Below are 26,002 nucleotides of genomic sequence, written 5' to 3'. Positions count from 1 at the left end.
GTATTACTGTGGCTCTGATGCACAGAAGGAATAAAACTGAGGAACAAATGTTGAAATCTCTCTTTTTAATTTAACATAAACATCTCAGCATGACAGTAAGCTGCTCTCCAGATATGCTATATCTGTAGATCAGTCAATAAGCAATTATTAGTTGCAGCCCTCCGTTATTTTATTTTGTTTCCATCTCTTATTTTGGCAGTCTTCCGTCGTGCTCTTAACCTTTGCCAGCCAAGTTGAGCAAACAAGAGTTTCTGAAAGCGTCTGTGTGTTCCCGTAAACTCGCTTTAAACTGTTGAACTCATTGTGAGAGCATCAGAGTCAGAAATTAATTGTATTATTTGTCTGTCTGTGTCTTTCCCTCCCCTCCCCTGGGTAAACCGTGTGGGTTTTATCTTTCATTGTGCGAGTCTAGTCCTGTTTTTTTATGTGCGGTTATTTATGCTGTTTTTAAATGCGTTTTGTACAGCTGATGTTCGGCCTCACAGAACAACCTGTCGGGGGGGTCAGAATGTGTTTAATCGAACTAGATGGAAGAAAATAAAAATCCCAGAGCTGTTGTTATTCTGACAGATTAAGATATTATTCTCCAGCTGAACCAGAATGTCTGAAAACGGACGCAGATAAATCGCAGCCCTTTGCGGCCTTTATTTTGGTATTAATGTTCGAATCTGCTGTAAAAATAAAGCTTCTAATCTCTGATGAGACGTCAGTTTTTCTGAAGTGCACTTGAGAGGCTGCAGCAGAGTGCGTCTCCTCCTTATCCTATTCAGCGATAATTCCTCTATTACAGCATTTCATGGGACATTTGGCTGTTGTTGCATTAATGGAGATATCAGCCGGAGTGGCCAAAGAAGGAGATTTGTGGGATTCGGAGATATGACTAAACTCCCTCAGCTTGTTGTCTTTGGATAAAGCTTTATCTGGACTCTTGTTGTGTGTGCGTGGTTGTTGTTTAAGTTCATTACACTAAGTAATTTGTATGTTTCTACAGTTTTGGCGTGTGTGTGTGTCTTCATCTGCGTGTTTTCTCCTCAAGTTTGTTGCCTCGGGCTTGTGTTTGTATCCAGGGTTCATGGTGTGCTTTGTGTGCTAATGTTTGCCGTATGGTGGGTGTGTGTGGATACAGCATGTGTGTGAGATCTTCGCTAGCTGTGTGTATAACGCTGTGGATTACCAGCAGACAGTGTTTTTGAAGGGATCATGAGTCTTCGTCGTCTCCGGGAGTCAAACCCCACCAGAAGGGAGACTGTCAGTAGAAATAACGGAGGCTTTTTTTTTTCTCTCTTCAGCATCCCGTCTTTCTCCTTTTGCTCTCTGCCTTTTCCACCTACAAGCCTCTTCGTCTTGTCTGCGCCGTCTTCATTGTCAAGCATCTGTCTGCTCCAGTTTTTTTCATCATTTTGTGGTACTTGTGAGCTGCAGAAAGGGAGAAGCTCAAGAGTTAATTCAGAGTTTTAAGTACAAGAGCATCACATTCAACCTGGAGGAGCTTGATGTCAGGAAGAATCCAACCCGCTGAAGTGTTTGTTGAGCTGCTGAATAGATGTGTCAATCTATTATATTGATTTGAATTGTCATAGCTCTGGACGCTGATGTGGATCGATGCTTGTTTGTGGTTCCTTCAGAAGCTTCCTAGAAAGTGGACAGCAGGATTAACGACATTTAATGGCTCTGCATTCCACAAGTTTTAGTTTTCTGGTGCTTTACACCCTGTTTTAGTTTCCATTGATATCAGTTTACTGTTAATTTCATGACTCTTTTTTTTTTTTTTTTAATAAACATTGTTCTTGAATGACTAAGAGCAGAGTTCCCCCTAAAATGTCTGACATTAGTGGGCAATACATACTTATTATTAACTGAGTAGGAGGTGGATTTTCTACTAAATGAAACCTTGTTACTGACATTTTACTGTTCATCTAACCAAACTAGCAGATCAAACTGCTTGATCAACAGAACACATGCAGAAAATGATGTCTGTATTTTAGTCAGAGTTCTAAGTTTTCTACCTCGACTCAAACTGCAGCAGCTTCACAACAAAAGCTTTAAAGTGTTATCTTGGTGGAAGACTTTAAATGTGAAGTGTTGCATTAATGGCTGCTTTGCTGCAGTGAACTTGAGCGCCGATAATACAAGAAATGAGCGCATTTTGGCAAACAATAAGACATCTTTAAAAGTAGAACAAGTCACTTTGCCTGTTGTTGATGGATTTGTTCTTGGAGGGTGATCGGCTCGCTAAAACAAGGACGGGGGCTGCACAGTTTTTGACTTACTCAAAGAATATTTGATTGGTAGTTGCATTTAGGCCAGATTTATTCAATAGCCATTAACGGTGATCTTCTAAGGAGTTCTATGTTTCTGTTGTAAAGCCTAATCAATGCTGGACTTTTAGATTTTAGGGAATAAGAATTTCTGGTATCGGTATATCAATCAATGATGTTTACAGATGTTTTAGAGGTATGCATTATTGAGCCAATGTTTATTCATTTTCCAGGATAAATGTTCAATAACTAGTTAGCAATTTACCACAACGACACCATTTGACTCTGCACCATACTCTGCTACATGTGCTGCAGACGCTGTTAAGAGTATCGTAGACAGTGGAGTCCAAGCTGCTATGAGGTTTCTAAGTTACCCCAAAGACAATTTTCTGTGTTATGTTCTGCAAAGAAAAGTCGTCATATCGGAGAATCTCTACACTGATCCCGATAAATCTGTGATAAAATCTGCAAACTGATGCATCAGTGGGGTTCTACTCTGTTGTCTTTATTGTTTAGTTTGAGAAGATTGCACCTTTAAAATGCTTCAGCCCAAATGGATGTTGCTTCTGAAAGTCTGACAAAGACAATGAAAACATCTTGATGTGATTTAAAGTCTCAATCAGTTGTTCTGGGCTGGTCAGCCTGCTGTGTTTGCATTGAGAGACAGTTGAAGCTAATATCTGATATTTGGCTGCATGCAGTCAGAGAGGCTGTGAAACTCCCTGTGATGTGGAAGCTGTGGTCACACGAAGACGTCAGCAAGCTTCGAAGACAACACACAGCTCTCAAGCACTTTCCCGCTCGGCGTACCTGACTGTAAATGTCTCACTGTATTAACCGGTTTATTCGGGATAACTGTAAACGGTTGATTTAAATGCAGTTTGGCGACATCGCAGCGGCCGCTCAGTGGAATTTACGAGCCCGTGTCTGGAGGCTCGGTGTTGCACTGTTGTCGTCTCGTTTGGGGGAATTTCCTGCTCATTTGACATTTCATTTCACACGGCAAAATTGAAAATTGACAGGAAGAGTGCTGAGAGACAGTTGACATGTTTGGGAAAGGTAGGGGTGAAACGACGTCATCTGTTCTTTTTGTTGTTTTGTTTTGAAAATTTTGAAGCGCCTCAGACTTCAGAATGTCCCTTCAAGGATTTCTGCGAAGCGAACTGCGAGGACATATCAGTTTGATTAGAATTACTGGCTTGTTTCTTTGTGTTGTTTGATCCTCATGTCTCCAAATAACTCCAAATTTTTCTTTTGTTTTAGTGCGAAAATGTTCACATTTAAGGAATTATCTTTATACAAAACATCAAGAAAAAAATGAAATTCCTTCCATGTCACAGGGTTTCTAAAAAGGCACAGAACTTTTAGTAACAGGTGTCTGGAACTGAGTGATATAGTATTTTACTTTCTGATCAAAATGACAAAAGTCAGACGAAAAATGAGACAAAAATGACAAATGACAAAAACTAGACAAAAATTTAGACAATTGACACAAACAAGATAAAAAAAAATGACAAAAGCGAGAAACAAAGCAACAAAAAGTAGACGACAGAAGCGAGACAAAAAACACAAAATGATACAAAACAACGAATAAAGCAAAACAAAAAATGACAAAAATTAGACAAAAAGCACAAGCGAGACAAAAGGAAACACGGACCAATGAGCAATCTAGTATTTTACTTTATGATGAAAACAACTTGTCATGGTCTAGAAATGTTTTTAAATTCATAGTTTTAATCATTTACAATCTGCACTTAATGTCTTTCTACACTTTTAGGGCCAGATTGGACCCTCTGGAGGGCTGGTTTTGGCCTGTGGACCGCATGTTTGACACCACCGTTGTATCCTCTCTCAAATCAGCTGCTGCTGCTAACAAGCTCCCCTCCTTCCCCCTCCATCCCCTCCTTTTCCTCCTCCTCCTCGTATCTTCCCAAATAATACGAGGTCGATCCTCCCAAGATCAAGGGAACGGCGTGTGTGTGTGTGCGAGTCTCTAGGATCTTGCCACTTCCTTGTTTCCCATTGTGATGTGGTGTTGACAGGGGGGTTGTTCAGCCTTCCTCTAGTCCCTCGGTAAACAATGGCAGCAACGCAGGCTGAGGCCTCCCTAATCCCCCCTTCATGCAGACCCAGGGGCTGGGATGAGCGGCGCTGGGGCCTCCCTGCCTCTGACTGGCTTCGATAAGGACCCCGCACTCTCGGATTTAAGAGGCCTGAAAGAAAAGCAGCTTTCACTAGAAGGCAGCGAGAAGCTCGTATCTTGTCTTTTTTTTTTTTTAAGGATCTTCTATCCTTAAATATAAATCAACACTTGGGATTTTTACAGCTGCGTTTATGTCACTTCTCACTTTTTAAAGTATTTAAAGACCACTAATGTAGAAGTTTCCAGTGTGATGCAGGATGAGGAACTGGCAGAGTCTTAATGTGGCATTGTTGTGATGTATGTAAGTGGCAGATTATGGTTGTACAAAGATTACTCAGTGAAATGCACTAGATGATTCGACCACAAATCTTCATTATTGCTCCAGCCAAACATGCTTAAATCCCCTTTTCTTTGTGTGGAAATCATGAATTTTCTCCTTCACACCACTGTTAATAAGATGTTGGAAGTTAATGGGCCTTTAAAGCATTTAAAATGCACCGCAGAAGTAAGAACAAACATGATTTGAGAGGTTTTCTGACCCGACTGAGGCTGTAAATTTTCTTAATCAACTGTTTGCTTGGTGAATAAAATATCAGAAATGGAAGTAAAATGCACTTCCAAGAGGTGAGATGACGTCTAGGATCTCAAAAATATTCTATTCAACATCCTAGAAAGCCAAAAAAACGCTGCAAAATTCACAAACCAGGTGAATTTTTCTTCAAAATGACTTGCCTTCTAATGTCTCATGTAAACAAACATCTTGTTTAAATGACAGAAGACATGAAAAGCCAATGCATCATATTTCTAGTGGATTTTATTTACATTTAATTCCTAAAAATCCAAGCGCCGCCTGCTCGTGCTTGTCACAGGTTGCCATGTTCTTGCCGTTTCAGGTGAACCAAAGCTCCCTTGCCGCTCTGAAGACATAAAATATGAGCAAAAGATCAAACTAGATGCGGACGAAGACGGACAAATAGATTTTAATAAAAGGGGACGGTTTGAGAGGTAAAGACGGCGTTGCGGGGGGAGTGGAAGAGGAGGAGGGGAGGAAGATTAAAATACAAATGACCATAAGAGCCTCCTCATCGCGCCGGCGGCTTTGAAGTAGCGGCCTGTGAAGGCACCTGAAGAGAAACTGTTTCAGAAGACTATTTCTAGAGGCGGAAATGTTTAAAAGAATATGAGGAGAAGAAAAGCCCCTTTGGATGGCCCCGAGGTGTTTATACCTGTAATTATTCATCCACTTATTTCTTTCCGGCGCAGAGGAGAGGTGGGGCGGAGGGGGTGGGGGGGGAGTGCTAGAGCAGTAAAAGACAGGTGTTGGCAAAGGAAGTGTGGGTTTGTTTGATTATTATGAACTGAGATTTTCCTTTTTTTAAATACACATTGGAACATGTTTATACAGATATAATCATTTCTGACTGCTGCTTACATCTCAGATTATCAAGTGTGTTCCTGCAGTTAATAGGAAAAACTAATGAGAATAAGAGGTCTGAGTGGTAGCGTCATGTAGAGCTGGTGTTTCTCTAAATGAGGACCACATTTCCCATAATTCCTCCCACGCTTCCTGTCGCCAAGAGGTCAAATGTGAAGATTAGAGATTTCTTTTGTCCCCCCCCCCCATCTGCTTTTTGCGTTTTCTGCCATTAGCCATTGAGACAAAGCTGCTGTTAAATACTCTCCCACTGCGCTTCAAAGCAGCATTTCCGATGATCTCGGATTCAAGCACTTCAGGAAACGTCCATGTAAAGATTGGATAATCTTGCTTTGTTAAACCTGAGGATTGGTGGATTCACAGCACAACAATAGCATCAGCTCTCTCATTTTCATTCTTTGTCCTGCTCACTTTCTGCTGGGATGTTGTCGAGGCCGACAAGTAACGTGATGAGAACCGAGGTTGAGTCACCTTTTTGTTTCGTAATAAGTCTGCTCATTGTTCGAGAGAGTGCGAGAATGACGCCGAAAGGGAGAGAAAGTAGGACATTCACGGTTAAAAGTGTGGCATGTCTGTTTCCCTGCTGCAAACTGGAGCCCCCCCTGAACATGTACAGTTGAGTTTTAGCAGGATTTGAAAGGGGAGAGACCGAAACAAAGCGACTTGACAGGAGGTCAAGTATCGAAAAGCAGCTCTTTGTTTGGGTCCTGCCGTTTGTCTCTTGGTGAGGTGTGTGTTTGTGTTGTGGGATGTTGCACTCAGGTGAGTCATTGGCCTGTGGAGCGAAACCACGCTAAGTTTCTCCGGCGTCGCTGTTTGCTGAGTGAGCTGTCCGGACCTCCCAGATGTGTGTTCTCAGCTCGTAGTTAATCAGTGACGCCGCTGTCTCCCTCTGCAACAGCAGTAGATATCAAAATAGTCCCACATGCCCACTCATTCATGCTGATCACTGAAAAATATGAAAACAGAAGTGGCTCTGTTAGGTCAGTGTGATATTTAAAGTTCTAGATTGCAACTGGAGAAGGTTTCAGTGCCGTTTCTTGATTCCTTGTAGCAAAGTTTGGATCTGTCTGTGTGTACTGTTATATTTATGGCAAGGCTTTGGATTTAAAAAAGTGTTTTAATGTATTTTAACAGTTGTATTGTGTCCAACTCATGTAAAAACAAGTGCACAACGTAGAACAGAAGTATTGCTTACACAGAACAAAGATTAGAAGTGTAAGCATGGTGCAAGTGCATCCATAAATAACGTTCAAGTGCAGAATTAAGAAGCGTCCTGCAGTTAAATTACATCTATGGGTAGCTATTAATATTCTATGCAAACCCTATGACTGTCTGCTACCTATGTTTCAGACGAACACACATGATTACAGCAGCTTTTGATCCATATTCTCGGCTGTTGTAATCAGAATCAGTGAAATGTCATTGCTAAAGGACTAATAAGAACTACACAGTCTTTTCTGTTTGGACCGTCGGCCGCTCCCTACAACAAGCATGTCTCTGCTCTGCTGAACTGGATATTTAAAGAGCCACAGGTTTGTAGGTTAGTGGGCTACACTCACGCCCTGCTGGATCCCTCCTCCCTCCCGTGTCCTTGGTCAGAGAACGACTGCTGTCGTCCACCTTCCAGCCCGTATGGACCTAAATACAGCAAGTCAACTCTCTGAACCCTCAGCAGTTTCTGGACGGTTTTTGTTTGCTTCTGTAACATTTTCAGTCACGACAGTTTAAAGTCCAGCACCTCAATAGAAACAGAGTGGACTTAGGAATTGCTTTAAGGTAAATTTGTTATTCTTTGACAGCTGATACAAAAATTTTAAAACATGGAATCAACATTTTTGCCCACAGGAGTTCCAAATACGGGAAACAAAACAGCGACTTTACATACTATAGAAATTTTACCACTAATAATTTTATCTGATTCATTGTTGTCCTGTCTGATACACAGCCTGCAGTTCAACCGACAAGTCTCTGAATTTTTGTCAGGTGACTGTTGATCGCATCTGAGACTCTAAAGTTTTTGTGGTTACACCAAGGATTGCAGATTTTTTTTTAATAACATCTGGTTAAAGGAAATGGCTCATTTTTGAACCGAAAAAAATATTATTGATAAGATATTGTGGTTTTAAGCTTCGACTTATTTACGTTTTCCAGTAGAACGATAAAAATTCACAGATGAGTGGTTCATGGACCTTTTGAGAAGTTGAACATTTGATGATTCTTTCTGCTTTTACAGAAAGATGGTGTCATTTTCGCTGTTTTTAGTTTGTTGGTAAGAGGTTTAAATGACATTTGTAGTGGTGATAATGGGTCATTTTTTGGTGTCTATGTGGATTTCTGTCAGTGAATCAGGATTAAAATAAAACTTCAGATATTTTGCTGACGATATGAAACAGCTGTGAACATTTTACGCTGATTCATTGTCTGTATCCATGTTGACAAAATCACTGCAGTCCTGCTTTCTCAGCTACTTCCTTAATTCAAACAGAATCCTATTTTGCACACAAAGTTTACCTGTAATTCAAATTCTGTGGCAGAAACCTGCATCTAGCATCTGGTTTTGGTGTCTTTCAATGTTTTTTTCCCTTCAGTCCAGTTGTTTTAAGAAGTTTACGACGAGACACACAAGCAGCAGGGAAAATCCATACGAATGTCGAACACGGATGTCAGATTGACATAATTGTTGTTGTGGTAAATCAAGTGATATTTGGTTGATTACACTCCTCGCTGGGTTTCTGTGTGTGAGAGAGAAATGTTCTTTTTTTAAAGAAATCACGTGGCCTATGGGAATTAAAGTCTTGTTTCATTTCCTCCTCATTACTGTCAATAATCAGGTGGTTTCACAAAGCAGTCACTACCTCAGATTACTTTAACACCCCTCCTATAGTAACACGCTCACACATACATAATCATCTCGTACTTTCCAAACGTGAAAAAAGGAAACTGAGCCAGATTTTTTTTCTTTTCACAGAGAATCAGAAGAATGGTAATTCTTAATTTAACATTTAGATAGGCACTACAGAGTTTGTAGATCTCGTACAGTAGTTTAGCTCATAATAATCTAAATATCCAGGATCATGAACTGTGGATGCATCTCATCCAGCACATTAAATATGAGGTCCATTACACAAAGCTGCACAGGAGAAAGTTATGAAAAGAGTTCAGACTGCAGAGATGATAAAATTGTCATTGAAAACAACCGTAAAAAGTCAAAAAGGTGTGTATGCATCCGCTTTAGTCAAGAAAGAACAATGAAATATTTAACATGAGCCAGAAAAGAGAAGAGACATTACTTGCAGGTGTATTGGAATGGAAAGAAATGACAGGAAGCAGCGTAGTTATGGTACACAGCAGATAAACCCAGTGTGATAAAGGCTTCATGCGCAGAAGGAACGATTCCACGTTGCACTTAGGCTGATTTGGGCTTCGTCTCAGCAAATGCAGTGTATGTTTTCTCTTTTTCCCTCCATATTTTCAAGTTTAAAAGGATCCCCTTTATCACAATGCGAGCTCAGAGGTCTTTTCCACGCATTTACTGTGTATATTTCTATTTATATATTAGAGATGTTTTTAGCTGTCAAGTTAGGCAAAGTATATATGTTCATTTGGACAGAATTCATTCAAAATGAGAATCAAACTCCATTTTGACACCTCTTGGGGCTCAACCCAAAGGTCAGAAAAGGTCAAAAGCTGCCTCACTTTCATCAAGAAATCCCGTCTTCAAATGTCCCGCTTTGTTCAACTCGAAATTCCAAAACCCAAAGATATTCAGGTTTGAGTTGTGTATATACACATGAATTTAAATATATATTTTTAAAAAGAGAAAAAGAAATCCTCCCTGAGAGAACCTGGAACTGCTCGGTGGTTCGGGGTTTTACTTCATTCAACTGATTATCAGAAATGTTGTTGATTAAAGTCAGTCGACTAATCGATTAACTCTAGATCGCTCCACGCTTGCCGTGTTCTGCTGGTTTCAGTTCCTGTTTAGAATCATTTTCACCAAAGTCCTTTAACGTACGATTCATGACGCTGCAAAATAATCGACGAGTCATCGGATGTTTTTTGTAGTTTTGGGGCTTTAAAAAGTTGTTTTCTTGATTGGGGGGAAGCAAAAACAATCTGCCAGCAAGTTGAATTTATGCGATTATCAAGTATTAATTGTTTTGTCTCATTTTAGAGCTTCTCCAGTCTTTTCTTCTCTACTCTGCTCATCATTCGTAGAAAGATGTTTCACCATACTGAATGTATCTCCAACAACTTCTTCCTCTGGTCACCGTTTCTGAGCCATGCTATGTTTTACTCTGTCAAAAGTAACTCAAAACTTGTCCAAAATGACTCAGTAGGACAATCCAGAAATGAAGAAACAAGGACAAACCAAACAACATGAAGGTTCAGCTATTTCTGCCACTTTTCTGGATCTACAACACTGTGATTCTCCTTCGCTTTTTATTCCATTACACGAAGCTGCGCAGGAGAAAGTTGTGAAAAGACAGCAGAGAAGGTAAAACTGTCATTGAAAACAACAGCAGACATGGCATTCAGCTCGCCTTGCTTCGAGTGGAGATCTTTAAAACAGAACATATGCGTTGTAGGTGTTTGTTTCCTCCACTCGTGTTGACTTACAGATTTTATCTCAGCCACACATGGTGTGTTTGCCTCTGAGCCGGAGCTTCTTCTGTTTGCAAACAGCGCCAGTGTGACGACCATGTGTGATCATACATGACAATTTTCCATGTGCTCGTCCTCTTTCATCTGTCCCCTGTAAGGAAATTTACAACCTGTTTACACTCCCCTGCTGGGAGAGGGAGGCGTGAGTTTCCAGCGAAGCCGGCATCACATGTTGTTGTGGATCTGGTACAGGGTGGTACTTTGATTCCTGTGTGTGTCAGGCGGAGGGTGTTTTCTTGATTATTATCTCCATTCTCGATCATTCCGGCGCTAACTGTAATTTCAAGGTTAGACACAGCGATGCCTTTCTACTCATCTCGTCCCCTCCTGTTTTGGATGTTGAGAGGATTTTCTAACCAGTTATTTTTATCACTCTGCGCTGCGTTTAATGTCCTGGAATTATATAATGTGTATTCTACTGTTGCTTGAGTTGTGAGTATCTCAGTGTAAGTACCGGTTAAGTAGAAACCCGACAGTTAACATGAAGAGGAAGCTGAGATCTCTGCAAATAAATCAGTCCTAACGAGGCAGCCGTGATGGTGTTTTTAACCCTCAGAACCTTAATCAGCTTTTTTTTTTTGCTCCCAACTCTAAAGTAAAGGTGGAATTTCTTTGATTATTCATTAAAAAACAGAACTCAACATGTACATTCTTCCTAGCGTCCACGGTTGTTACTACTACGGGTATTTAACTTGTTGCACTTTTATTTTTTCTTGCCTACAGTTCACTGTCTACACACAGCCTGCAGGTCAGCTGAAAAGTCCCTGAATTTTTCTCACATTTCTGTTGGTCGCAGCCGAGTCAATCATGGCTTTTTGGTTGAATCGAGGAGCACAGAATTTTTAGATTTTTACAGAATTTAATAACTTTGAATCCTTTATTTTTGGCAGATTTTTAAACAAGATAGATTATAGTGCATTTGATGAGTTATCACAGTTTTAGGCTTAGATTTGGTTAATTTTCTAAATGAAACCAAAAGTCTCATGATAAGTTGAAGGACCCTCGGAAAGCTGGACAAAAGATGTAATTTTGACAATTTATAAAAAATATGAAATGTCTTTTAAAGCTGCTGTCGGATTTTGCGATTCAGAGGGTTATAAATGCAGCTGATATCTTCTTTAATCAAACGTTTTGCTGCTAAAATATTATGAAACTGTAAATCAAAATTCCCGCCAAAACCCAACTTAACATGTTTACATTGGCTGTGTTTTCCTGACCATTAGTAAAAAAGGTAATGAAACTCTTATCAATAAAATTGCCAATTCAGTTTGTTTCGGTTGACTAATAGTTGAAGCTCTACAAATGTTGATAACTCCTAATCCACTCTAACACCCTTTCGTGTGACGACGTATTCGTCCGCTCTGTTCGCCATCTAGTTTCACATAGCCAGCTCTGACGTAACGACGTCAGAATCTATTCTGCCAATGTCCCATTAGAATTCCCAACATTTTTTAGTTGGTAACTACGGGAGAGGCGTTTGCTTATTCTGACAGAGAACCCCCAAAGCTGACTTGAGTTTCATCCAAAAGTCTTTCACATTAATGATCCATCTGACATGGCATCAAATTGAGTGCTTCACCTGATCACCAGCGGACACACAGATTATTCTTCAGATAATTTCCTCTCTCTGCAGATGAACGTCCACATTTGGCGCGTTGTTGTTGTTGGTAATTGATAACGTCTCGTAATGACTTCTCCCTCCTCGGCGCGTTTCGCCCTCCAAACCTCATCCTCCGCCGCTGACCTTTATCATCATTTTAATATGCACTTTATTAAAATAGTGTTCATAAAAATAGTCGAGCAAATGAAACTCCAACCCCATCCTCCTCCGCCCCTCTCCACCCCGTGCCCGTGGCTCTGCCCAGACCAGCTGGAGCCTCAGCAGCCGCATGAAGCAGCCCAGCACACATGGCTGTGATCTCAAACACACACACTTAGACACACAAACACTCACACACGCATGCACACACACTTAGACACACACGCACACATGTATGCACACACAGGAGCAGAAGTCTAATCCTCCCTCATATGTTGTTTAAAGGAAGCAGTCACCACCTTCACGTGTTATTCCTCCACACATATGAAATCCATCACATCACCGTGTAAGTATCAGTGATATTTGAACACACATTTACAACACTGAAGCATGCACACACTCACAGCATATACTGTGTCTTCACTTCCGTCTTCCGCCTTTATGGTGACACACTAACATATATCGTTCACACGCACACACGATGCAGCAGCAGTTGAAAGCACACACTGTATTGTTTCAAACGGAGACCCTGCTACTTTACCAAGACAGTAAATAATGTTTTATGCTCTTGTTTCGGTGGCGTAGATAGCTGCTATCTTAGATTTAATTGTTCAGTTTGTACACACGTCATATATCCTTGGTGTTTCTTTCCTTCATGCTTATATGAACGATGTTCAAGCCATTAAATGACTTGTTGTTCCTTGTTTTAGGAAATAAGTGTGCCAAATTAGAGCTACTTTTTTGGAAGTTGTGGTAGAACAAAACCATCCTAAGATACTTTACGTTGCCTATGCTTTGAATTTGTCACCCTTTTATTTTGTTATAAAACTTGGAAGGCTTTTTATAGGTAAAATAACCATTTACGAAAGGCTACATTACTTTTTTATGACTCGGCACAGATCAAAGTTGTCACCTCCAAGTCTCCACACCTGCACATCACACCAGCTTCATTTTATTTTACACTTCATTGAAAAATAGAATTGGTGAACCGATTTAGGTAAATAGCTTGAACTGGTATCACATAATTGAGTTAGTTTATCTAATGTAAGCTAATAATGAATAATAATGCGACTCCATTGAGTTAGATAGTCATTAATCATTGCAGGACTGTTTGCATTGCTGCAGCTTAATCTTAAGGAAAGCCAATCTGAAGTTTCTGTCTTTCCCAACTTCAATACTTTCTTTTCCCAGATTTAAATGTCAGATTCACAATGCTAATGAGCAGGAACACACATGTTTTGCACTTTTGCAGAATTTGAATACCAGTTTAAACAGAATCTTTACTTCAGCTGCAACTTAAATACACTTAACATCGCATATGCAACATCTTACATATAAAAATAGAAGCTGAGACAGTTTGTCTATCTTTGATGGCCAATAACGGCTTACATAATGCTGACTTTAAGCTCACTGGTTGCCTGAGGCCTACATGTAAGAAGACACAACAGATAAGCTACTGTGAGCCACTGTTTTCTGTTCTAATTATTTTGATGGAGCCAAATTAAAACCCCTCAATCCACTTACCAAGTTCGAATCACATGACTCTGTGTTGCATAGGAATGTATCTGGATGTGATCGGTCTCATTTTGGGTACTGAAACCTTAAAACGCACACAGACTGAACATGTTAACAGTCATACAAACCTCTGATATTCTAGGGCATCCAACAGCAGTATTTTTTCTCATGCTACTTCTATACATAAGACTACATTTCCCATCAGCCCCCTACAGGTTATCATAAATATTCCCTCTTGTCTTTTTGTCAATTCTCTGTTTTCTGGTTTTCTTTATTACAACTCTGTACAATCAGGTTCTAAAGCTGGTCTATTCCAAGCGTGTCAATGAAGAAGTTGCTGTGGTGACGGTAAAATGTCGTGAACGGAACAGAAGGTCCAAAACAAGGAGAAAGTGAAGCAGTTTATTCCTTCAGTTGGTGTTCTGATGCTTTGGCACTGCGTCCATCTGTTAACATCATATTTTTAAGCCAGAAAAGGGAGGAATTCCCTCTTCAACAAGTTTCCTCAAAAGGAGCTCGGCCATGCGTCAAATTGATTTCCTACCTTTGTTTCGCCCTGTTTTGTGGAATACACAGAGAATCCTATCCCCACATTTTCTTATGGTCATGGGAAACTTTTCTGTCGGTCTACAGAGAGAAAACCCTCAGGCCTTTTAAGAGATGCGACGCTCACGCACACAGTACTTTTCCTCATTGGTCTTCGTCTCATGATGGAGAGATGCTTCTGATAATTGACGTCAGAACTGATGGAAAGGAGGGGCGAGGGACGAGACGTGGCCTTGAAGAAACTAGGAGTTGTCTCAGAGGTTGGTTAAAGGAGGAGAAAGAACGACTAAGAAACACAATGACAACAAAGCTGGTGTCACTGACTGCTCGGTACGTTTCAGGAAGTGATGGAGCTCATAAAGCATTCAGTGTTTGAGTGTGTGTAGGTGTGTGAGAAGGTTGTTGTGGTAAATCAGCTTGTATGAACGTTTTTCAAGGCCAAACAAGAAAACTAGAGCAACTGTGATAAGCACTGCAGTGTGGTGTGTGTGTGTGTTGCAGTGTGTGGGCGTGCGTGACGGTGTAGGTGTTGCACATAGTACAGGACATGTATGTGGGAAACACTGTATGCACACCAAGGACAGATGAAAGGGAAGAGGTGGGCGGGCAGGAAGTGAACAACAAAAGAAACACATCATCTGATTTATCCGATGGCTCCAGATTGAGTTGATCAGATGAAGGAGAAAGAGATGATGGAGAAAGTGATTGCAAAACGGAGGAATTGAAAGAAGCCGAGAGACAGAACAATGAAGGAAGACGATAGCTGCAGTAGCGGAAGGGAGTTAGCAGTAAACAATGAGAAGCCGGTAACCGCGCTGTGCACCTGGTAAAACAAAACCACAGCCCCAGTTGAAACAGACTCTGACACCTTAAGAACACCTTTAACCGTTTCACCACCGCACTCAAGGAAAATGAAGGCAAATCCAGGGCCAGTTTGAGTCTCGAAAGTCACTTTTTTACATTCAGCAAAAGGAAGTGGACTTGTTTGAAGACACCAAAGAGCTGTCAAAGCCACAATGATCAAGACTTTTTTTTTCTTTTTTTTCATCTGTGCTTTCTTAGATCTGCTTCCTGGCCCGCACTGAATAACAGGACTCAATATTATCAGACTTCTGTTGACTATCAGAGAGCAAACAGTGTCATCGACCACTTATGAAGATTTTCTCTCCTCTGCTGAATCACCTTTCCATTCAGTTATACTTGCCTTAAAGGGCGCTCATTTAAGTACTTTGAATTTCCAAATTAGAGTGTTATTGGAGGACAGAAAACTTTTACTTTGGTGAGATTTTTCTACATTTTTAGTTAGTGGTAATAAAAAAACGCGTTCCAAAAAATGTATTTATCATCATTTGGCCCAACTACTCAGCTGTAAAATGTGAGTTTTGTCAACTAACCATGGTTAGTTTTGACGTTTCCACCACAAATATGGAAGAGGACAGAGCTGCAAGCCCATCTTTTTCCAACTTTGGAGAAAAGAGAAAGTTTGATACTTTCCAGGCCTCTGCTGATTGGTCAAATGAGACGATGAGGTGTGCTGTAACGTAGAGTGATCTTTGCTGATTGGCTGGATGAAAACCACATTCTTCTTAACCTCACTGAGAGGGAGGAGCAAATATGATCACTTGCCCGATGAAGGGTTAAATCAAATGTTTCCTGTGAAGTCAGTCTCGTCATGCCGGTAGTGTTGGATTTCCTCACCTTTAAATCAGAGTCCTACAAGCTAACACATTGGCGCACCACCAAAACTGTGATTTCTGACTCCAGAAGACTCCCATCACTCCCTTTGTGTTAGAAAAAAAGCACAGTTTCAAGGCCACATCATATTCCCAAGAGTCGGTTTGGGCTCGAAACCGTTCTTATGTAATAAAACCTACTTTTAAAGAGTTCAACTGTGTTGCCAGTCTTTGGAAAGCAGAAATCACAATTGCATTATTTAGAACCCAGTCTCTGGACGACAAACAAGTACGACTTTCATGTGTTTTTGGTGTGTAGCTGCCACAGTTGTTCAGCTGTTGTTACTTCAAAAGAGCGCCCGGTTCCCTCAGAGTAAGAAAATGATCAAATTTGAGCTTGATTTATACTTCTGTGTTTAATTTACGACATACATGCAGCGTAGGCTAACATGCACCTTGCCAAAAGTACAACTGCAAGTTGTGGCGATGCAACTGTGATGGTCCACTTGGTCCATATGGTAGCAATACGTCTGTTTTTCCTGATATGATCTGATTTGTGCAAAGATATTGAAACCAATAGTACAATAAAATAGTCTGTAATTCTATCTGGCTTACTTAATAACCAGTATTCTATCAAAGGTAACTTTATATGCCGTTCTCTTGTTGTTCAGAGTTCTACTAATCTGTGTATCAACGCAGACGTTGCAATAATTTCAAAGGACATTTATTAGCTCCAGCTACTATTGTTTTAAGTGCACAAAGAAACTCAACACAGTGGGATTGGAACACAACCGCTGACTAGCATTTTGGTGGCGTAATTGCAGGGCAACAAATCTAAATATTCACCATAGTGTAGATGAAATTGACTTTCAAATTCGGTTAAAACCAAAAACCTCAGCAGTCATATTGATCAAATCCTCATTTTTTTGATTGTAGAAACAGGAACAGTTTCACAAAGTTTCAATGTCTCTCTTGGAAGTTTAAGAAATCTGTGGAAAAGTTAATGTTGTTGGGAAATTGTGCAGCTCAGTAACCTTTCAAAATCAATCAAAAATGTTTCGATCTAAACTAGAAAAATGTGTTTGTACGCCATCATTTCACCAGCTTGGCCCAGGGTTCTCTGACATGCCGATGGCTCTGAAAGCTTTTAAAGAAGTTATTTATGAAGAAACTAAATAAAACAATAAATGTGATGTGCAGATGAGAAGTTATTTTGATGAAACTTCGCATCCATCATCAGCATCTTCAAGCTGCAGCTGTCATTCTTGTGGAAAAGGAACCGTTGATGCATTTTTTCAAGAGGGAGTGGAAGAGGACAGGCCCAATTCAGACAGACAGACAGACAGTCTCCATGGATGATGTTTTTATGGTCCCCTTGTCGAAACATCCTCCAGACAGAAGCAGATTTACAGCAGGCGCAGGCACAGTCAGCCCATTGTCAGGACCCCAGAGGACTCGTTGGCTCCCCTACTGAGCTGCAGAGCGAGCCGACCCTCATTCCTCGCCGGTTCTGTCTCGAATTCGTTCCCTCGCCCTCCATCTCTTTCTTATGTTCACCCCATCTCCCGTTTTAATTTTCTTCTCAGTTTTTCTTTATAAACGGGCCCAGAGCTTTAATGCTGCCAATTAAAGACAGCCATAACTCAGACACTGTCTCAAACAAGCAGCACAGCTTGAGTGCCATCCAGGCTCCAGCTGATCCCCCGCAGAGCCACATTAATCCCGAGCCAGTTGAGGCAATGCTGGTTTCAATTAAGCATCCATTAGCGAAACATCAAGTCAGTGGTGTGCTGTTTTGATTAGAGGAAGCAAAGGGGAAGACTGTTGACTTTATTTTTCTCCTTCTTTGTTTCTTTTGTGAAGAGAGCGAAAGTCTCCAAATGTCCCTGAAGAAACCCTGCTGGCACTTTTGCCACAGTTTGAGTCCAAAAAGCAAGAAAGGGGACCCGAAAATAATGAGTCATTATGAGCATGAGAATTAATTATGTTATTGATCATTTCAAGTTCATCAAAGCAGTATTGTCACTTCATTAGAAGATGGATTCTTCTGTTGTTGAACTGCAAAACGTGGAACTTAGTCGTCACTTGATAATGAGACGAACAAGATTATAGATACAAGATTATAGAAACTGTTGGAGCCCCACGCTTGGCTGATTACTGGCCTGTCACAGATGTATAGATATTGGGGTATTTTGTCATCATTAAAACCATTTTATCTTATATGTCTCATTAAAAAAAAAAATCTCAAAAATAAACCATTTGCTCTGACCAGATTCTTTAAAAACTAAATCTTTTGTGTTCCTCGGTGCATCTGTGAAGCTATTAGTGACTCAGCTGTGACAAAGTCATGTGACTGTTAACGTACGGCGTTGCATTGGAACTGGTTAGGTGGAACTAGTTGGCGAGTGGAGCTGATGAATACGTTGTCACGCGGCGCTATAAGACGGCTTTGTTTACATTTGTTAACTTTTTGTCCTTCATTATGGCTCCCAAGTCAGTCAGACTCTTCTGATGCTTCGAAGAAAAGGAACGCCATCTCCATAGAAGTAAAATTAGACACAATAAAACTTCTAACTAGCTACTAACTACACCAGTGCAGATCTATTTACATAATTTCAGGTAACAAATATAGACACTATAAAGTTCTAATAACACAGAATTTTCCTCTCTCCTAATATTCCTGCTCTTGCTTGTGCATTTTCCGTCAAAAATACCCGATATTTAAGAAGCTATGACTGTTTAAAGCATGATTTCTAAATCCTTAGCAGTAATGTGTATTCCTGTATTTTTTATTTTTTCTCAGATGAATACTGTCTAGTTTCCCACAGCGATTTGTAGTTTTTTGGGATGAAGCTTCTTCCGTGCCTAAAGGACTGTTGCATAAAATATAAACTGGATATTGCAGTCATGAGTATTGTTTTTTGCTCACGGCAACAGAAATAATATTAACAATCTCAGTGGTGCTAAAGATGCATTTAAGTGTTATTTGACTTCCATTTAACATTTGCAATAAAACAATACTTAGGGCAACGTTTTTACTACGTTTTGGCAATACAAGTGTTTTTTTTGTTTTTTTGATGTGCAGGTCTCTCTTGCTGTGTGTGAGTGTGTGCATCTTGTGTGTTTGTGTGTACGCACGCCTGCCAGTGTTTGTTGTGTACAGTTAAGCGAGGTTAAGCCTGTTGTGGTTTACCATGGAAAATAAAGGCCTCGAGTCTCATTGTCACCTGAACAGCGCACACACACACACACACACACACACACACACACACACACACACACACACACACACACACACACACACACACACACACTGCTCCTCCCTAACTGTGTTGTTCTTGTCTTGGTGGAAAATTTTCAAGGTTCACTTGCTCAACTGCATCTCCTTTTTTTCCTACTACCACTAAAAGGAGGAGAAGTCGCTATCTGCAAAAGCATCTCAACGGAAAAGCATTTCTAAGAGAAAAAAGCAGAACCAATACAGTTGTACAAAGTGATGTGGTTAAGATATATATAATAAGAGACTGTTCCTGCCTGAAATCAGCATTTAAAAAAGCCTTTTTTTAAAGTGCGACATCAACTGGAAGATGTGTAATTATCAAAATTCTAATAAAGTTTGAGTGCAAGAGAAGTTTTTTAACCCCGCATTAGTACGTTCGTCATTTGTCGTCATGGAGAAACGTCATATCTGAGGTTGCATTTCGCAGGTGTTCAAGTGTTGCATGAAAAATCCGATCAGTAGCAGAGCAAAGCAGGAGGCTTGGAAATCAAAAACCCCGTTGCATGACATGAAATTACCCTAAAACATGTTGGCTCTGGACGAGGTGCTTCGTCATAAAGCAGTCACGGAAAAATAGCGGAGTTTAATCAGTGGAAGTAATGGGTTGAAAGCCTGTTCATGCTTCACAGCGGCGGCATCACATGCAGTAGCTGGAGGGAGGAACGGAGGGAAGGAGTCCAGGATGGGCGCAGCGATCTCTGGTTTGGCCTCGGTCGAGCTGCTCGGGTTTTTTTGGTTCCCCACCATGTTTCTTTTGGACTCTGATTAAACAAGCGAGGAAGCGAGAGAGATAGGAAGCAACGTTAAGACTGAGATGCAAATAAATGCACATGGAGGGAAGATGCATTGCAGGAGTGAAGACGTAGAGATGAGATGCAGAGAGAGTTGTTTTACTGGCAATTTAGTGCTTTTACTGGATTAAATCAGATTTATTTGCTCAGTGTTACTTATTGTTAATAGGGGAAGTTGAAGTTCTTCCTTTCTGCACTTTGAGATAATCTTGTTGGAATCTAATGAAAATACCAGCTCTCTAACCAGTTCCAGCTTTTAACCCTCCGAACCCCAAAACCAGTTGGAGGGTGTGAAAAACATGTCCTAAATTACTTCGTTTATCAGAGTTAAGCTGTAAAACGGAACAAATAGTCAAAACTTCAACTTTCCACTGGTCCCTGAAGTGCTCATCTGTCATTTCATTGTCCAAACTTAATGCTTAAAACGTGATATTTCATCAAAATCGCTTTCTTCTATGGCTCTCGTTTAAAAATTCACCAAAAATAAGAGGTTTGCCCAAACCAGATTGTGTACAAATGTAAATATTTTATGCTTTTCTGGGCAACTGTGAAGCCATAAAGAGCTCAGCTGAGACTAACAGTTACGTGACAAAAATTCTGGGACTTTCTGGTTGAAGTGCAGGAAAACAGACAAATCCGGAAACAAATTACAAATATTGGTAGTAAAATAGCTATAAAATGTAGAGTTGCTGTTTTGTCCAGTTTTTTTTTAACTGTTTACATGTGAAAAATGGTGATCATAGGTATTTTCAACAAAAAAAAACCTCAATACATTCAACTTTTGTTTTTATTTTTTGTGATATATTGCATTATAACTTTATTATTCTATACATAAGACCATTTTTAGTTCTCTCTGCAGGGTTGTGCTGTTTCCATGGAGGTGCAGGACTTTTTGTTGCAGTGGAAAATTAACCCACAATGAGTAATAATGCATCAGGAGCAAAAAAAGACGTTCAGAAACTGCTTTGGGCTCAGAGAGTTAACTAGGACAGCTCAGTAGCAACAGTGAGGAGTTGAATAGCCAGTATTTAGCTAAGGTAGCATGTTGTTGTAATAGAAGGTTTCTGCAGCATTCAGTTTGTTGTTTAACAAAATGTTACCTCCAGGCTCTTGTTGGTAAGACATTTTTTTAGTAGTGTCATTGTAAATTGGCATTTTAGAGAAAGTAAACATTCTTCTTGGATGTTCTGAACTCTGGATGGTCGAATGACCTTAGTTTTGAAGACTTTTTTACTTCGCAAAAGTAATCAGTATCAAAGCCATCTCTTGAATAAACAACCACAGTGAAGTTATCCATTGAGAAATGTTGTCAACAGTTGGCGATCGCTGTTTCCAACCAACAGAGCGACTCAAATGACCAAGAGAGCCGCGTTACGCCACCAGCAAGACCCATGAATGATGATATCATGTAAAAATGGAAATGCAGAGCGGTGTCCGTGCTGTGTGCTGCGTGTTGTGCGAAGACTATCGGCTCCATCGTAGGGCGGTTGGAGCCTGGAGGCGAGGCGATCCATAAGGGCTGCTGATGGTTAGCCGCTTGGCTCGGGTGGACCGGCGCTGAGAGAGGAGAGGCCCGGGAACAATTATGGCTTAGTAGGAGTAACGGAGCCGAGCCAGGCAGCTGCTGGTTGTTCTCCGAGTATGCAGTGTGCGTTTGTGTACTTGTGTTCGTGTGTGTGTGTGCGTTCAGGGGGCGATGTTCTCATACGCAACCACATATTTACATTACAAATCACGACTAAACAATTCAGCCGACCACAGACGCAAACATCAGACGTTTTTATAGAGGGGATGGATGGATGAGAATGATGGAGGGATGGGCAGAAGAATGCAGGAATGAAGGCACAAAAACAAGAAGGGATGGATTTATGGACGGACGGACGGATGGATGGATGGATGGATGAGTGACAAGAATATAGCTGTTGCTTCTTAAAGAACCATACTAGTGTTTGGCATGTTCAACATTTCTATATGCACACTTTGTTTAGTTCTGTCTGACTGACCATCTAATAAAGATGTTCGGTCATCTGTCATAAGACTAAAGAAAGAAACCAGAAAATAGACATTCTCAGGCCCGCTTTGCTTCAAAAATATCTGAAACTTATGTTATCAAAACTGTTGCAAATTAATTGTTTGATAAATTGTGTCTTCTGTATAGCAGTGTCTGCCATTCCTGTAGTGCAGTTTAACCCTCCAAAACTTAAGCTGGTCATGGTCGTTTTTTGCTCCAGTCACAATTTTACTCATTCTGGGCTCACTGCACCTCTGTGGAAACGGAACAACTATGATGACTAGAAGTAAAGAGAGCTCAGAAATGTCTTCTGTGCAGTATGATAAAATTATAATGCCACATGTAACAAGAGACCAAAGTTGAATTTCTTGAATTATTTATTTCACAACAATTAAAAAAAAAACTGGAAGTGAACAGGTAAAACATTTTTCCAAGCACTCACAGGTGACTGTACATGTTATAGAAATTATACCTTCTTAATTTATTTCCTGCTTTGTAGAAACACAGCCTGCAGTTCAGTTAAAAAAGTCTCTGATTTTTTTGTCGAGTAAATCCCTGTCGCAGCTGAAACACTAATGGCTTCTGGTTTGCACTGAGGAGTTTACAATTTTTAGCTTTTTACTTAGTCTGATCACAAATGGTTTATTTTCTGGCAGATTTTTAAAATGATACCTGTACAATAAGGTCATTTTGGCGAAACCTCACGATTTTCAGCTTGGATACGGTTGTTTTTGCCAACTAACTCAAAAGATACAGTAAATTTGGCATTAAAAATAAGTCAGTAAAGGTTCTGGTCACTGTGATGGCTTAGTGAAATGAGTGCAGATCTGGAGCTGTTGTAGTAACAAGAAAAATGTATTAAAATACCTAAAACACAGCAACATACACCCCGCCTAAAGTTTTGAGACACTTTCTCATTCAAATACATTAGAACTCGGCTCAAAACTTTTGACCAGGGTTGTAGTTCAGAAAACAGTGAAAAATGGGCTCAGACATGCGGAGACACAGAAATGGTCCTTTACCTGGTTTGAAAAACAGAACACAGATGAAGACACTACTTTCTCACGTGGAACACTCTCCAATGCTGACTACTGTTATCCAAAAACGTCTTTCCGACATGACTTACGGCTATGAATGGAGCACACAGTCATTGTGTGCAGAGATGCCATTCGTCGCAGCATTGTAAAGTTTTGTGCACTTTACCCTCAACCACAGCTGTGGCAGAAGTTTCACACAAGCTCCTGAGTTGTAAAACTGCAGAAAATCATCTGTGACCTCAGTTTCCATACGTCTGACAGAACTGAAGTGTGTTAACTGTCCATTAAACTGAACCTTCTCCTTCTTTAAAACAGCTGGAATGAAGAGTTCTTCAACTACGAAGCTTTAAAAAGCAATCACAATTTGCAGCGATACAGTATGAAACCCTTCAAAAGTTCAACATTCACCTGAAACAGACAGAAAACTTAAGTTCCCTTCTTGATTCGTCTGTTCCTCACACAGCTTCTAACCTGCTCTGTGAAGTCAGAGATCCAATTTTAATGCAACTATTTTGTCAATTTACTATAAATTATTTTAATCTAGAATGCCTGACGGGTTCGGGACCCGAAATGACCTTAAAACTGATTTCCAGGTTGGATTTTCAACAAATTATCACATCTGACGAAGCGAAAATGAGATCAGGTTTGGCAATTTGCTTGATAAACCAGTTAAACTATCCAACATGTCTGATCAGAAGTCTCTCTGGGTCTAATTTGGAGCAGACTGTTTTGTTATTACTGATACCACAGGGCAAGCTGTTGAGGATTTAAGGTGTACAGAACAAACTCTTACAAGAGGAAGAAAACTGCACCAGAGTGACCAGAGCTGAATATAGGGCCCGAGATCTGTATGTAGAGCCAGCCACTTTATTTTGGGGTGATAATTACATGCTGTGGCTAAGTCACCATGTTATTTGTAGAGATGATCGATAGCAGAATATCAACCCCGGCTCTGTTAGCCAACCAGTAAAACACAGGCCTGCCCTGCTCTCCTGGGGACCCTCACACACACACACACACACACACACACACACACACACACACACACACACACACACACACACACACACACACACACACACACACACACACACACACACACACACACACACACACACGGACCTAAAAATGCACGCAAACACTGGATTTTCTTATAAAATCACGGATGCACACATTCCTAAACAGATGAAATGTAATGCACATTTCTGCACCGCAACATGCACGTTAGTTAAAATCACGTAAACACATGGATGTGTTCCGCGCAAACACAGAGGGGCAGAGGGAACGCCGGGCCTCGGAGACGGCGAGTGGTGACAGGCGGTCTCTCTGATGCAGCACAGCGAGGCCCCCTGGGCTCGTGCATGCAGCTCTGCGGTGAAACGCACCAGCGCTGGCTCTCGCAGGCTTTTGGACGAGCTCCACATGCGGTCAGTTGGATGGCAGCGCCCTCGCAGATGACTCCTGCAGAGTGGTGCTGTGTCAAAACCCGCAACACACTTTATTGGCATCAAAACGCTCCTTTCTCCTGGCCGTTTTCTGCCTGTTTTAAACATCTGCTAGGGGTCACAGAGGACTCCTGATTGGCTGTTAGGTGTCAGTTACTTCATCTCTGAGAATTAAAAGTGACGTCAGCATGGAGGTCCGTGGTCGAACCGCTTTGATTTGGTATTGGAGATGTTACACTTCTATTACGATCAGGGAATTCCTCAGATCTAGTATCTATAATACATTTGGACTTGGTAAATGATGTCAGTGAGGCTTTCAGACATCACTAAAGAGAAAAAGAGCATCACAGAGAGTGGTGCATTCATAGATCACACAAAAAGGTACAGATGATGATGCAAAACACTCTGCTTTTAACGCCCTGAACCACAAAACACACTGATGGGTTCAAAAGGCGTGTTATCTTTAAAAAAATTCAGCCATTATTCATCAGAAGTTCAACTTTCCAACAGTTCTTGAACTACTAATCCATGATAACGACTATTTCTAAGCTTGAAATCATTATATTTCATGAAATTCCCTGTATTCTACACGTCTGAATTAAAAGCTAGCCAAAAATTAAACATTTACATGAACTATAATCTGTAAAAACCGAAAAATCTGCACTTCAGGGCTCTGCTGTGGAGCCATAACTGACTAACCTGTGACCAACATGGACACAAGTTGTGAGACTTTTGGGCTGAACTGGGATGAACTGCAGGCAATGAGACAAAAATGGAAAGAAATTAGAAGTGAAGACAAACCTCTATAGTATGTAGAGATGCCATTTGTTTCCCACAGTGTTGGTAACACCCGTAGATGCTTGGAAAAATACTGTGTGAAAACTCATAATCAAATATGTTTAACTTTATTTTTATTTCAGGATTCTAATCTTGTTCCACTCCACAAGCCACTCTTGATTCCTCTGTGCTTCTAGCTGTAGCTGTGCTGCTTCCACAGAGACTTTATATTGCAGTAAAAAAAATGAGCCCACAGTGAGAAAACATGACAGTAACTGAGAAACTGCTTGGGGTTCAGAGAATTAATGTGATTTAAACATTGCTCTGACGTTGCTGTTATTTTTACAAGCAAAGACAAAGCATCATCACAGCAGCAGAAATACTAAATCCGATCGAAAGATCTCCAAAGTCAGTAAATGATCTGTGAAAAAAGGGGCTCCGACCACCTCGGGTTAAGACAGACTGTGTTTGTAGAAGCAAACAGTGTGCTCGGTTAGACCTGGTGGGGGAGTGCATCTCTTCTCTCCAGCGCCTCTTTGAGTTCTTGGAGATAAAAGCAGCTGGCGCAACATCAAATCAATAGGCCCATCAATGGTAACATCTCCTGAAGATTAAAGAGAAACTCACTCAGAGGCAGCGAGAGAAGGTAGGGTGCTAATATAGT

General features: G+C 40.7%; 1 protein-coding gene across 7 annotated transcripts in view; it reads left to right on the top strand.

The window, feature by feature from the left end:
• The window catches only part of tcf7 (transcription factor 7), a 102,523-nt gene that overhangs the window by 6,118 nt on the left and 70,403 nt on the right, over nt 1–26,002 (top strand). The gene's annotated exons all lie outside the window — the stretch shown is intronic.

This window comes from Acanthochromis polyacanthus, chromosome 17, assembly GCF_021347895.1.
Source record: "Acanthochromis polyacanthus isolate Apoly-LR-REF ecotype Palm Island chromosome 17, KAUST_Apoly_ChrSc, whole genome shotgun sequence".
NCBI classification, from domain to species: domain Eukaryota; kingdom Metazoa; phylum Chordata; class Actinopteri; family Pomacentridae; genus Acanthochromis; species Acanthochromis polyacanthus.
The sequence above is the reverse complement of the archived record's forward strand: the minus strand, read 5'-3'. Positions and strand labels throughout refer to the sequence as shown.